We start from the raw sequence: 13,942 nt of genomic DNA, 5'->3' as shown, positions 1-13,942 counted from the left end.
GAGGATTGGTCAAGTTGGAACAGATCATTTGAGGAGGAGGAGGAGTGGGGGAGGTAAGGCAGAGACTTAAGATTGTTGTTGGTTACATTGGGACTCAATCATCACTGCAAAGCTCATAGTATCTCACAGTATGGAGGAACCATAACTTATGTAATCATTTCTTTTGTGTGTGTGTGTGTGTGTGTGTGTGTGTGTGTGTGTGTTTTATTTTTGAGACAGAGAGACAGAACATGAGTGGGGGAGGGGGAGAGAGAGGGAGGGAGACAGAGAATCTGAAGCAGAATTCAGGCTCTGAGCTGTTAGCAGAGAGCCCCATGCAAGGCTCAAACCCACAAACATGGGATCATGACCTGAGCTTAACTGGACGCTTAACTGACTGAACCACCTAGGCACCCTGTAAATGTTTCTTTAAACATAGTGATTAATATTTTCTCTAATATTGTTATAAATAACTGTTGCTACACTATCTTTACAGATCCATTCTTTGTGTGGGAATTTTTCCTACAGAATATAAATGAGTTGCTTTGAGCAAAAGAAGTACACATCTTATCTTTTAGATATTGACAAATTGCACTAAAAAAGATAACTTATATGTTCTGCCTCTTGTGAATACCAAATTATCTATTGATTTTAAAAATTTTGAGAGTAAAAAATAGGTATGTCATCATTATTTTAATTTCTCTTAGTTTATATCTTTTCTTCAGAATTTTCTATTTTTATCCCTTTTAATTTTGGGTTTTCTTTTGAGCCCTTTATAATATAACTTTTTGTGATACATATTGAAAATATACTTTGTCTTTTTTCTGTTATTTAACTTTTTTTAATGGTATATACCATTCCATACACTATAGAAATTTTTAGGTTTCTGGCTTTGTGGTTTTATATCTAGAGTCTTGCTAAAAAGACCTTACTCGTCCTAACTGCAAATATATTCTATATTTTAAAATTTCATGCTTAAAAAATAATAAAGCAAAACATTTAGAATCTAATCTTGGGTTAATCTGGAATTGATTTTATGTTGGGGAGGAAGCTATCTAAATTCTTCCCTGCCTCACCCCTGCCCCCCAGGTGGAGAGCCAATTTCTAAAGTTTTTGTTTTGTGTCTGTTTTGTTTTGTTTTTAATTTTTTTAATGCTTTTAATTTTTGAGAGAGAGCACGCGTAGGGGAGGGACAGAGAGAGACACACAGAATCCAAAGCAGGCTCTAGGTTCAGAGCTGTCAACACCGAGCCCAACACGGAGCTCGAACTCACAGATGGTGAGATCATGACCTGAGCCAAAGTTGGACGCCCAACCGACTGAGCCACCCAGGTGCCCCTGTGTCTGTTTTGTTTTTAAAGTGCCCATATATATCTTCCTTCCTTCCTTTTTTCCTCCCTCCCTGTCTCCCTTTCTCTCTCTTTTTTTCTCTCTCTCTCTTTTGTTCGTTCGTTTCAGGAGTAGAATTTAGTGATTCATCACTTACATATAATACCCAGTGCTCATCACAACAAATGCCCTCCTTAATAGCCCATCCCCTGCCGACACCTCCTTCCAGGAACCCTCAGTTTGTTCTCTATAGTTAAAAACCTCTCTCATGGTTGACTTCCCTCCTGCCCCCACCACATGTTCATCTGTTTTGTTTCTTAAACTCCACATATGAGTGAAATCATATGGTATTTGTTCTCTCACTGACTTATTTTGCATCACATAGTATACTCTAGCTCCATCCACATTGTTGCAAATGGCAAGATTTTATTCTTTTATATGGCTGAGTAATATTTTATTGTATATATAGACCACATCTTCTTTACCCATTCATCAGTCAGTTGACATTTGGGATTTGGGTTCTTTCCATAATTTGGCTATTGTTGATAATGCTGCCATAAACAATGGGGTGCAGGTGACCCTGCAAATCAGTAGTTTTGTATCCTTTGGGCAAGTACCTACTAATGTGATTGCTGGGTTGTAGCGTAGTTCTAGTTTTAACTTTTTGAGGAACCTCCATAATGTTTTCTAGGGTGGCTGCACCAATTTGCATTCCCACCAGTAATGTAGGAGGGTTCTTGTTTCTCCACATCCTCACCAACATCTGTTGTTTCCTGTGTTGTTAATTTTAGCCATTCCAACAGATGTGAGGTATTTTCTGATTGTAGTTTTGATTTGTATTTCCCTGATGATGAGTGATGTTGAGTATCTTTTCATATGTTTGTTAGCCTAAAGTGCCCATATATTTCTGTGTACATTCAGGGCAAATCTTCACTGATGGGAATTTGCTCTTTAAATGCAAAAGCATATTATCTGAGTGCTTTTGTGAAGTACTTTGTTGACATGTCATGTATTTACTTTTTTGGGTTGGATAGTACTGTTGCATTATGATAAAAGTTTTTAAAGGGAATTATTTTTTGCACCAAGAAATAAACTTCCTAAATTATAAATTGAGATTAGTATATACTTTGCAATTCATTCTTTATGATTTTTAAGAGCACATGGTTTGCTTACATACTCTCTATACTATTTTTTTCTGAATAAGTGATGGTTTGCGATTTATGGGATTCATTTAGTCAATGGGAAGTTAAGTGGAAAACAACTTTAATTTTACCTTTACAGAAACATAATTTACTCTTTTTGTTGATTGTAGTTAGTGTGATAGTAGGGATTTTGAGAAAGATCATTTCTATTCAGTTTGAATCTGCTTACCGGAACAGAGAGCTGATAAAAACTATGATCTTGCTTCTCACTAGTTTTTTGGTCTTTTTTTTTTTTTTTAAGCTGAATACATGGAAATAAGTATGTTTGCATTAAAATCTTAGACAACTAGTACTAAAGAAAATTTTTCTTGTTCTAAAATTTTATCTTGAAGAGAAAGAACCCTTTGGAGGGTGATTAAATGGGATTTCTGATACTACTAGTTAGTTGCCGGCAGTGATTCTGGAGGAGTTCACCTTCCATATGCAATCAGGAAATGACTGGTTAGCAATGACTTGGTTAGTCATGCTTTGTGCATGATTAATGGTGTTATTTTTGAACTTTGATATAAAGTCTAAGAGGGAAGCAAATGTTTCATTGTAATAGTGAGCCTTTTATGTTTGTAGTTGATAGAGATGTATTGCCCAGCACCTGTGTTTTTCCTGAGAAACTGTGTTTCATTGATTGTTCCCAGTTAACTCCTTTCTTGAAGTGTTACCTTATTTCCTCCAGAGGGCAGGGGAGAGGGAGTGCCAAAGAATGGATGGGAACTGGGGAAGAGACCCTAGACCAGGGTCTTCCCAGAGGACTCCTCCTTGCAATCTTTTGTCTGGCTGGTGCTGAAAGATGGATGGTTCTCCCTCAGGTACCTTGGGCTGTTGTACTGGCCCTGGTGGCCTGTCTCACACTGGCTATGAGCACTGTGGGGCGAGGGGGAAAGGTATGGTTTTGTCAGGGATGGTTGCCCATTTATTGGAAGGCTCAGGCTTATTTTATTAGGACAAATACAGATATTATGTAGTGAGTGGTAAATTTTATATGCATTTTATTTTATTTTTATTTCATTTTATTTAAAAAAAAATTTTTTTTTAACATTTATTTATTTTTGAGACAGAGAGAGAGCATGAACGGGGAGGGTCAGAGAAAGAGGGAGACACAGAATCCGAAACAGGCTCCAGGCTCTGAGCTGTCAGCACAGAGCCCGACGTGGGGCTCGAACCCACGGACCGCGAGATCGTGACCTGAGCCGAAGTCGGAGGCTTAACCGACTGAGCCACCCAGGCGCCCCTATATGCATTTTAAAGATAAAATCAAGATACTCCAAAAGAGCCTTCAAAGACATTCTGTACTGACATAAGGGGAGAACAAGGTTGTGCAGACCTTCAACCATAGAATGTCCTCTCTTTTACAGCTTTTATATTTCCTTGAGAAGGAAAATGTGAACTCTTTTGCAGGCTTGATTATATACTTAACGTAGTTTGTGACTATTCTGTGGTTTAACATTTTCATAAGCTTGCAGATCTCAGTGGTGGCACAGAATACTGTTTTCGTCTAGTAGCTCTGTTGTGGGGTCTTTTAGAATTAGAGACAGGGAAAATACCCTGCTGTCTAGTTTTCAAGGAAAGAGTAATAGCTATGATTAATTTTGCAAAAAGCTGTTTTTGAGATTTAGTCTTGCACATTTTTTTCCTTCCTTTTATTTTTAATCTATCACTTCTGAGAAGCTGAGAAAAGCGAGCCACGGGATTATTTCCCATGATACTTGTCTCATTGGATTTATAGTAGGTTTACTTCTTTGCCTCCCCTCTTATAAATATTTGCAGATTCATTACAGTATTTACTTTCCCTGTGGTTTAAGTTAAAAATAAAGATTTTGGCAAAACAGTGGCATGCTGAAGAATACTGAACTAGTAGTTAGGAGATGGCAGGGTTAGCTATTGCTAGGCAGTTGTTATTTGATCTTGATCCTTAACTTTTCTGTTGTTATTTACCACCTCCAACGTCTTTGTATTCACTTAAGGTTCTGTGATTTTAATGGCAAATAATTGTTTTATATTCTGTATGGCTTAAAAAGTGGTTTATGAAGGACATTAATTTCATAGAACATATATCTATAGGCTTTTATGTTGCTTCTGAATAAACTTGGTGCAGTAGTTCAGGTACTGTGATATCTAGACAGCACTAGCACCTAAGTGTAACTTTTACAACTATCAATGTCAGCAATTAGTATAAAGGGTGAGTGTAAAAGTCTAAGGTAAAAGACTATGTGAAAGAACAGCTTTCCAGGTAAGAACAGTGAAATTTATCAGGTAACTGGGGAATAAGAATATAAGAATACATTTTCTGTGCATAAAACATAAAATTCAGACTTGCTTGACAGAAGAATTCCTGAAAGAAGATGGTCATAATTTTATATTTTTTTAACATTTTTAAAACAATTTAAAAAAAAATTTACATTTTTTTTTTTAAATCAGAAGGCCATGACAAAGCAGAGAGAAAAAAGTTAAAAGAAATAGCTCAAAGCACATTCTATAGATGTTTATAATGACCACTTAATCATGTATACATTCTTGGAGATGCAAGTATCTTTATAATACAGAGTCCCTGCCTATGGAAATTCATGGCTGCAAAATTCTTAAGTTTGGGGAACAGAGTCTTGTAGTTTACAGTAATAGGGCTGTGTAACCAGATCAAATTATAGCTGTTTCCCCTCCCCCACTGCTTTTGGCATTAGCATTTCTCTTTAATTGGGAAATGTTAAAATAAGTGTATATATGAGACTCAGTGCTGGATTTATTAAAGGATTTTGAGGACACAGTTTACTGTGTTTAACACGGCATCCTCTTTGAGAACCACAAAAGAAATTTCTCCCTGGTAATAGATACAGTTGTGGTTCTCTTCTTAAATGTATGCACAGTGGTCCCCCCTTATCCCTGGTTTCGCTTTCCATGCATGGTTTCAGTTACTCATGGTCAACTGCAGTTTGGAAGCATATGATCCTCCTCCTAATGCATTGTCAGAAGGTCATTAGTAGCTTAATAGCTACGTCACAGTGCCTCTGGCATTCACCTGACTTCATCTCATCACGGGGGCATTTTATCATTTCGCATCATCACAAGACAAAGGGTGAATACAGTAAGATATTTTGAGAGAGAGACACATTCACATAACTTGTATTACAGTGCATTGTTATATTTGCTCCATTTTATTATTATTTTTAGTTTCTTACTGTGCCTAATTTATAAGTTAAACTTTAACATAGATATATGCATGTATAGGAAAAAACATAGCATATATAGGGTTTAGTGCTATCTATGATTTGAGGCATCGACTCGGATGGGACATATGTCCTATGAATCAGGAGTGATTACAGTAATCAGAGAAGGGCATTCCCTCCTTGCTTACACTGCCAGATTCCTCACAGCCAATCTGGAAACCTCATGGAGTGCATTTTGAATATTGCTCTTGACTTCATCTTATTTTTCTAAACTTTTCTGCTCTTGACTTTGGATTATTATCCAAAAATAGTCCTGCATTATGCAAATTTGTAACTGTAGAGTACAATATAATGTTAGTGAAGTTTTCAATCTGGAAACACATCAATTCATTTAATTTCCAGACTCAGTTCATTTATCCTTTAAAAAACAAAAGATTTGGATTTTGGGAAGAGAGAGGGAGAGGCTTTTAAATGTGGCAGTGGACAGAATGCCATGGTGTCCCTGACTGCTCCTTTTTATATATTGCTAGATGTAATTTGCTAATATTCTGTTAAAAAGTTCTATGTCTGGGGTGCCTGGGTGGTGCAGTCAGTAGTTAAGTGTCCAACTCTTGATCTCGACTTAGGTCATGATCTCATGGTTTGTTTGAGTTTGAGCCCCACATCAGGCTCTGCGCTAATGGTGCAGATCCTGCTTGGGATTCTCTCACCCTGTCTCTCTGCCCCTCCTCTGTGCACACTCTCTCTGTTTCTCTCTCTCTCAAAATAAATAAAACTTAAAAAAAATTTCTGTGTGTTTATGAGGGAGATAATATGTATATTTTAATGTCTTCATCTGGTTTTATTTTCATTTATTTTACAGAGCACACAAGTGGGGGAGGGGGCGTAAAAGAGAGAGAGAGGAAGGGAGGGAGAGGGAGAGAATCTCAAGCAGGCTCCATGCTCATTGTGGGAGCCCCATGCAGGGCCTGGTCCCATGACCCTAGGATCATGACCTGGGCCAAAATCAAGAGTTGGACGTTCTCAGCTGAGTGAACTACCCAGGTGCCCCGTTTATCTGATTTTTGAACCTGATTATTGGAATACCTGGGTGGCTCAGTTGGTTAGGAGTAGAACTCTTGATTTTGGCTGGGGTCATGATCTTCTCTCACAGTTGGTAAAATCAAGCACTGTAAGGGCAGATTTACTGATGGCGGGGCTCAAATTAATGAACCACAAGATCATGACCTGAGCTGAGATCAAGAGTTGGAGGATTCTCTTTAACCCTCTCTCTCTGTCTCTCCCCTGCTCACGCACGCAGCACATTGTCTGTCTGTCTGTCTGTGTGTCTCTCTCAATATAAAATAAACATTAAAAAAACACAAGAAACCATGATTTTTAAATAGGTGTATGCTGGCCTTTCAAAATGAGTTGAGAAATGTTCCCTCCTAGTTCTTGAAAGAGTTTATATCAAATTGGCATTAATTCTTCCTTAAGTGTTTATAAGAGAATTCAACAATGAAGCCTTCCTAACTTGGAGTTTTCTTTTTTTAAATTTTGAATCTATATTTAAAAAACAGATATAGGGTTATTCAATTCTAAATCTTCTTGCATTAGTTTTGTTAATTAGCGTCTTTCCAGGAATTGGCCATTTCATCTTGTCAAATTTATCAGTATAAAGTTGCTCATAATATTCCATTATTATCCTTTTAATATCTGTATGATTTGTAGTGATATCCTTGTTTCATTCCTGGTATTATAATTTGTGATTTCTCTTTATCCTTGATTGATATTGCTAGGGATTTATCAGCTCTATTGATTTTCAAGGATCTAAGTTTTGGCTTGTTTCATATTCTATATTTGTCCATTTTCTAGTTCATTGATTTCGCACTTTATTCCCTTTCTTCTTTCTTTGGTTTATTTTGCTTGTCTTTTTTCAGGCTTCTTAAGGCAGAAACTTAGATAATTGTTTCTAAGCCTTTTTAAATTTTGTAATGTAAGCATTTAGGGCTATAAATTCCCCATCAGAGTTTTAGCCTCAATTAACAGATTGTGATATGTTTAATTTTTATTATTATGCAGTTAAAATATTTTTTTAAATGTTTATTTTTTTATTTTTGAGAAAGAGACAGAGAGAGTGAGCCAGGGGAGGGGCAGAGACAGAGGGAGAGAAAGAATACCAAGCAGGCTCCGCACTGTCAGCACAGATCCTGATATGGGTTCGAACTCACAAACCATGAGATCATCACCTGAGCTGAAACTCATAGTCAGACGCTTAACTGACTGAGCCACCCAGGTGCCCCAGTTAAAATAATTTCTAATTTCCCTTGTGAGTTATTTTACCCATGAGTTATTTAGAAGTATACTCCTTAATTTTCTAATGTCCAGCCATTTGGAGATTTTCCAAATATGTTTATTATTGATTTATAATTTAATTTTGTGGCTAGGGAACATATGGCTGTATTATTTCAGTTCTTTGAAATTTATTGAGATTTCCTTTATGACTCAGCTTATAGTTATCAGAGTGAGTTTTCCATGTGTACTTGAACCCCTTTTTGTTTCTTATTCTAGCCAGAAAAGGAAAGACAAATTGGAGTAAGAATGAAATGGCACCTCACTTGAGGCTGAGATGTGGGAGTAATGCAGGCTGATGTGTTCACAGTGACTTTGCTGGAGTATTTTGTATGGGAGGGGGTCTGGGAGATCCCTCCCATGTTTGATTGACTGCAAAGCTGTAATGAAATAGGAGGCAATTTTAGTCTATTGAAGGCAGATTACTTAAGTGGCTCCTTCCTCAAATTACAAAATCACTTTCATTTTTTTGGCAACTCAAAAAATAATAGAAATATGATTTGTCTTACTGAAATTTCTTTTTTTAGCAGTAGGTCTTTTATGTAATATGTATACATATTTTAAGGATGATAATTTCATAAGTGGGTGAAAGACTCTTTTGTGGAATGACGATTTTCCTGTTAAATATGAAAATGTGATGCCTTGAGCCTTTTCTGTCTTAACTTAGAATTTTTTAGCTGGAGTGAGTCAGGTAGAATATGGATGTCATCCATTGATTTATTAAGTAGTTGAATGTTTTGAAATATTTACCATATTTTTTTGAAAACTTGCTAACTTAAAATTTTCTTTTCTTTCTTTCTTTCTTTTTTTTTTTCTTTCTTTTTTTTTTTTTTTTTTTTTTGGACATAGGTTAATGTAATTTCCAGGCTCAGAAATTCTCACTTTCAACAGTTTGGCATTCCTGCATCTGTGCATTTATTTGTCTAGGAGTACAAAATTTCTGAAAGATGAACTAAGAGATTAGAGCTGACAGGTGTCTAAGTATTGCACATCTCATAAGATAAACCATGGTTTTTCTTTATAAGATGCTTCATGAATGACAACACTTAGGTCAGGAGATAGCCCTGAGAAATTATTTTATCGAGCATTTTAAGAAACACACTAAAAATTCTTTATGAATTGCTCTTTATTTCTGACTCAGATTAGAAAACCTATTCAAATTCTCTAAAACACATGGAAAAGCTCCTGATTTTGACAAAAGGGAGGCAAGGGGGAATGTTGAATGTGGGTTTTATCAGAACATCTTTTCTTCTTTTCCCCCATCCTTCTAAATTTAATCTCTCCCTGGGGATGGAACACAGATGAGTACATAACAGCCAGGAGCAAAGCACAGTGATCTACTTGGGCTGCTGTCACATTACTTTTAGTTTCCTTGAGGAGACGATTCATTGCATAATGAAGTTAATTTATTGTGTGTAACTCCCATAGTGTCCCCCCCCTCCTCCAGAGGGCTCAAGTGAGCGAGGGACAGAGAGAGAGTGCAAATCCCATGAGAGGCAGAGAGAGAGAGAGAGAGAGAGAGAGAGAGGGAGGGAGGCAGGGAGTTGGGGCTCACCTGAAGCAGGGCTCTGCTTGCCTGAGGTGGGACTTGAATTCACGAACTGTGAGTTTATGACCTGAGCCAAAGTCCGATGCTTAGGTGACTGAGCCACCCAGGTGCCCCTTCCCTAGTGTATTTTTAATAAGTGGGAATTATTTTGTACATACAATTGTCAGATTTGCTTTTTGTAGCAGATTCTTCTGTATTAAATCAAATTATACTATTTGAAGATGTTTAGCTTCCATTTTACATGTGAATACTTTAAATTCTCATAAGGGTTTTTTATTCATAATATTATAAGGATTATAAATCCCATTTTAAGGTTTTATATATGTAGATTATTTGATGATTTGCCTAATGTGAAAATCCAGAATATTATACTAAATAAGACAAACTATTTTAAGCATTAATGTACCTTAAAAACTTGGAATCTTTACTGCTTCTAGGTAGTAAAAAAAGAAAGGGTAAGTATATGAGTGATTGTATTTTACTTGGCAGTAAAGATATGTTACTGTAGCCTACAGTGACATCATATGATTGAGGAGTACTTAAAAATAGGCAACAGTGTGACACATGTACTGTTAACTCGTTAGTTAAGCATTAGCAAAAATGAAAGTGAATCATTTTAAAGTGGAGAGGCCCCAGTTTTCAGTTGGAAGATGGTGATGGAGTAGGTGGACTGGAGGCTTGTCTCATCCTACAAATACAACTAGATAACTATGAAATCATCCTAAATACTCTAGAAATTGACTTGAAGACTGGCAGAACAAACTCCACAACTAAAGGTGGAGAAGAGGCTACATTAAAGAAGGTAGGAAGTGCAGAGACAGAGTTTGAGAAAGAAACTGATTGTGGTCACTGCAGTGGGGAGGGAGCCATGGTTGTGAAAGGCAAAAGACAGATTAGCACACAGGGGAGTATGCACGGAAAATGAATCTGTATAGCAACTGGCTTGGAAAGTGTGATGGGCTGATTTTTGTGACTTCTGGCAACCAGTGGGCCTAATTTAAAGCCTGGAGTTTTAAAGGTCAGTGGGCTAGGCTGGGATAGAGCCTGGAGGGCATTACACTACTCTTGGAAAAAAGGCAGACAAATAACCTGTGGATATATAGCATGGAAGCGGTGATCTGAAGAGTGCATAGGGTGCACAGTAGGGAGGTTATTTGCTCATTTTGGAGCATGTCCCAGAGAAGCAGCATTCATGGAGAGACCTCTCTGAGAACAAAGGAACTAGCTGGTGCCATTTCCTTCTCCTGCCCCTCAGCATAAATGCAGGGCCATCTGTGGGAACCAGCGTAGCACTGACATTCACTAACTTGCTTACGCCAAACCTTGCTCCCCTACCCCCTGCGCTCTGGTGGAACAACCCTTCCAGTCTCACTTGCCTCTGTCCCAGTGCAGTGGGACCCCTCCTCCAGAAGACTGGCCCAAACCCCAGTTCATACTGCATCACCCCACTTGACACTTTTGCAGAGCCTCAGTCTGGTAGCAGTGGCAAGAGGTCTCATTTCACAAGCAGACCAGAGCACATCTAGTTAAAATGTACCACCTTCAGGCCAGGGACCAAACACTGCCCTCACAACAGGTAAAGAGATCCTCTGCAAAGGACTGGCCTGAAGGATAAGGCAGCCAGAACAAAACAGCAGAGCACATGCAGGACATACTGGAGACACTGCTGTAAATGCCAGGCCCAGGGGAACAGGGGACACTACACAGCAGGGCATTGTAGGACCTCTTCTTCATAAGGAGATGTAGTTGACTTTCCTAACTCACAAAAACAGACACAGAGACTTAGACAAAATGAAAAGACTGAGAAATTTATCTGAAATGAAAGAACAGGAAAAGGCCATACCAGAGATGTAAGCAAAACAGATATAAGTAATATGCCTGATGGAGTATTTAAGGCAGTGATCATAAGAATACACACTGAATTTGAGAAAAGCATGGAAGATGTGAGTGGGACCCTTAACACAGAGGTAAAGAATAACATAGCAGAGATAAAGGGCTCAATAAGTGAAATGAGAAACACTTGATGGAATGAACAGCAGGCTGGAAGAAGCAGAGGAACAAATTAATGACCTAGAGGACAGAGTAATACAAAGTAATCAAGCTGAGCAAAAGAGAGAAAAAAGAATTATGCAAAACAAGAGTAGACTTAGGGAACTCAGTGACTCCATCAAACATAATAACATACATTTGTAATATAGGAGTCCAAGAAGAGAAGAAAAGGGGCAGAGAATTTATTATTTATTTATTTATTTATTTATTTATTTTCTGTTATTTAATTAGGTTCTTTGTAAGAAATTTAGAACACCAATTTGTGAGGGTAAACGCCATTCGTGAGGGCAAACACAGAGCGGAGGTAGCCCTGAAGCTGAGGAATGGCTTTGATTTTTGGCAGAATTTGCGAGTCCACAGCTTTCTGATCGACCTTGCGCTGCTCTGTAATCTCGTATTTCTCTTTCTCCGTGTCGAAGATCTCACCTTCCTGGTGTCTGGGCTTACGCAGCTTCTTCTTCTTAAAGTAAGCATCAGTGAGGTGTTTGGGGATTTTCACATTGCTGATATCAATTTTGGTGGAGGTGGCAATGACAAATTTCTGGTGTGTTCTACGCAGAGGAACTCGATTAAGGGACAGAGGTCCAGTCACAAGTAGCAAGCCACTGCTCAGTTGCTTCAGGAAAACCACTCTCTTGCCTCTGTGGCGCCCAGTGAGGATGATCAAAATGGTCCCAGGAGTGATGCTAGCTCGCAGTTTCCACACATGCTGACTAAAAGGTTTTTTGCCGTGGCTCAACAGCTTCCGAGGCACATCTTCAGTAGGATAATACCTAGGCATTTTGCGAAGTTTAACCACTCGGGTACCACCATTCTTGTCACCACCAACTGGTTTTGTGACAGTAGCAAGAACCTTCTCCTTTTTCTTCTCAATCCTGGATTTAGCTGCTGAATACTTCCTCTTGTACATGGCCTTTCTCGAATACATAGCCTATCGGGAGTATCTGCCAATTCCTCTGACTGGGACCGGGTTTCGGCTGCAGTGGGGCTTCCCCTTCTTTGGCGTTTTAGCCTTGAGGTTAGCCTTCTTAACCTTGCCACCAGCATCAGCCTTCTTGGCTTCAGGTTTCTTCTCCTTAGCATCCGGCTTCTCAGCTTTTTCGCCCGCCATCTTGCAAGATGGGAAAGACCAGAGAATTTATTTAAAGACATAATAGCTGAAAACTTCCCTAATCTGGGGAAGGAAACAGATATCCAGATCCAGGTGCCACAGAGGACCCCCAACAAAATCAACAAAAGCATATCCACACCAGGACATATTATAATTAAGCTGGCAAAATATAGTGGCAAAATAAAGTAAAAAAAATTAAAAGCAGCAAGAGAAAAGAAGATAGTAGCATACAAAGGAAACCCCAAAAGTCTAACGGGATTTTTCAGCAGAAACTTTACAAGTCAGAAGAGACTGGCATGATCTATTCAACGTGCTAAAGGGGAAAAAACTTGCAGCTAAGAATTCTCTCACCAGCAAGGCTATCATTCAGAATAGAAGGAGAGATAAAAAGAGTTTGTCAGATAAACAAAAACTAAAGGAGCTCATGACTATTACACTAGCCCTGCAAGAAATATTAAACAAGACTTTTTTGAGTGGAAAGGAGAGACCAAAAGTGATAATATGATGGTAGGAAAAACAGAAGCAGTAAAAATGGATATATCTGTAAAAAATCAGTCAAGGAACTCACAAAATAAAACAATTTCCATTAAGACAACATGTGCTTAAAACATGGGGAGGAGAGGAGTAAAGACTGGGTTCAAACTTAAGTGATCATCAACTTAATATGGACTATTATATGCAGAAGGGGTTGTACATAAACCTAATGGTAAGCATATATCAAAACCACTAATAAATATACAAAGAATAAAGAGAAAGAAATACAAATCTTATCAGTAAGGAAAATCAGGAAACCATGAAAGGGAGAAAAACAGGAAAGGATCAGAGAAAATCTTCAGAAACAACCACTAAACAAATAATAAAATGACAATAAATACATATCTATCAAGAATTACTTTGAGTGTAAATGGACTAGCTGCTCTAATCAGTAGACATGGTGTGACAGAATGGATAAAAAAAACAAGACCCATCTATAAGCTGCCTATAAGAGACTCATTTTAGATAAGACATCTACTTCTTGAAAGTGAGGGGATGGAGAAACATCCATCATGCAATGTCAGAAGAAAGCCAAAGTAGCAATGCTTCTGTCAGACAAAGTGGACTGTAAAACAAAGATGGGAATGAGACAAGAAGGACATTGTATTATAACAAAGGGATAATTCAACAAGAAAATATAACAATTGTAAATATTTATGCACCTAACATTGAAGCACCAGAATATACCAAACAGTTAATAAAC

At 38.0% G+C, this 13,942-nt stretch overlaps 1 protein-coding gene and 1 pseudogene across 20 annotated transcripts in view; one reads left to right on the top strand and one right to left on the bottom strand.

Annotated features, from left to right (window-relative positions):
* PARD3 (par-3 family cell polarity regulator) overlaps window positions 1-13,942 on the top strand; it is a 674,219-nt gene that overhangs the window by 82,447 nt on the left and 577,830 nt on the right. The window lies entirely within an intron of this gene.
* LOC122473273 lies at window positions 11,810-12,725 on the bottom strand (annotated as a pseudogene).

The sequence above is a fragment of the Prionailurus bengalensis genome, chromosome B4, assembly GCF_016509475.1.
Source record: "Prionailurus bengalensis isolate Pbe53 chromosome B4, Fcat_Pben_1.1_paternal_pri, whole genome shotgun sequence".
Lineage (NCBI taxonomy): Eukaryota > Metazoa > Chordata > Mammalia > Carnivora > Felidae > Prionailurus > Prionailurus bengalensis.
The sequence above is the reverse complement of the archived record's forward strand: the minus strand, read 5'-3'. Positions and strand labels throughout refer to the sequence as shown.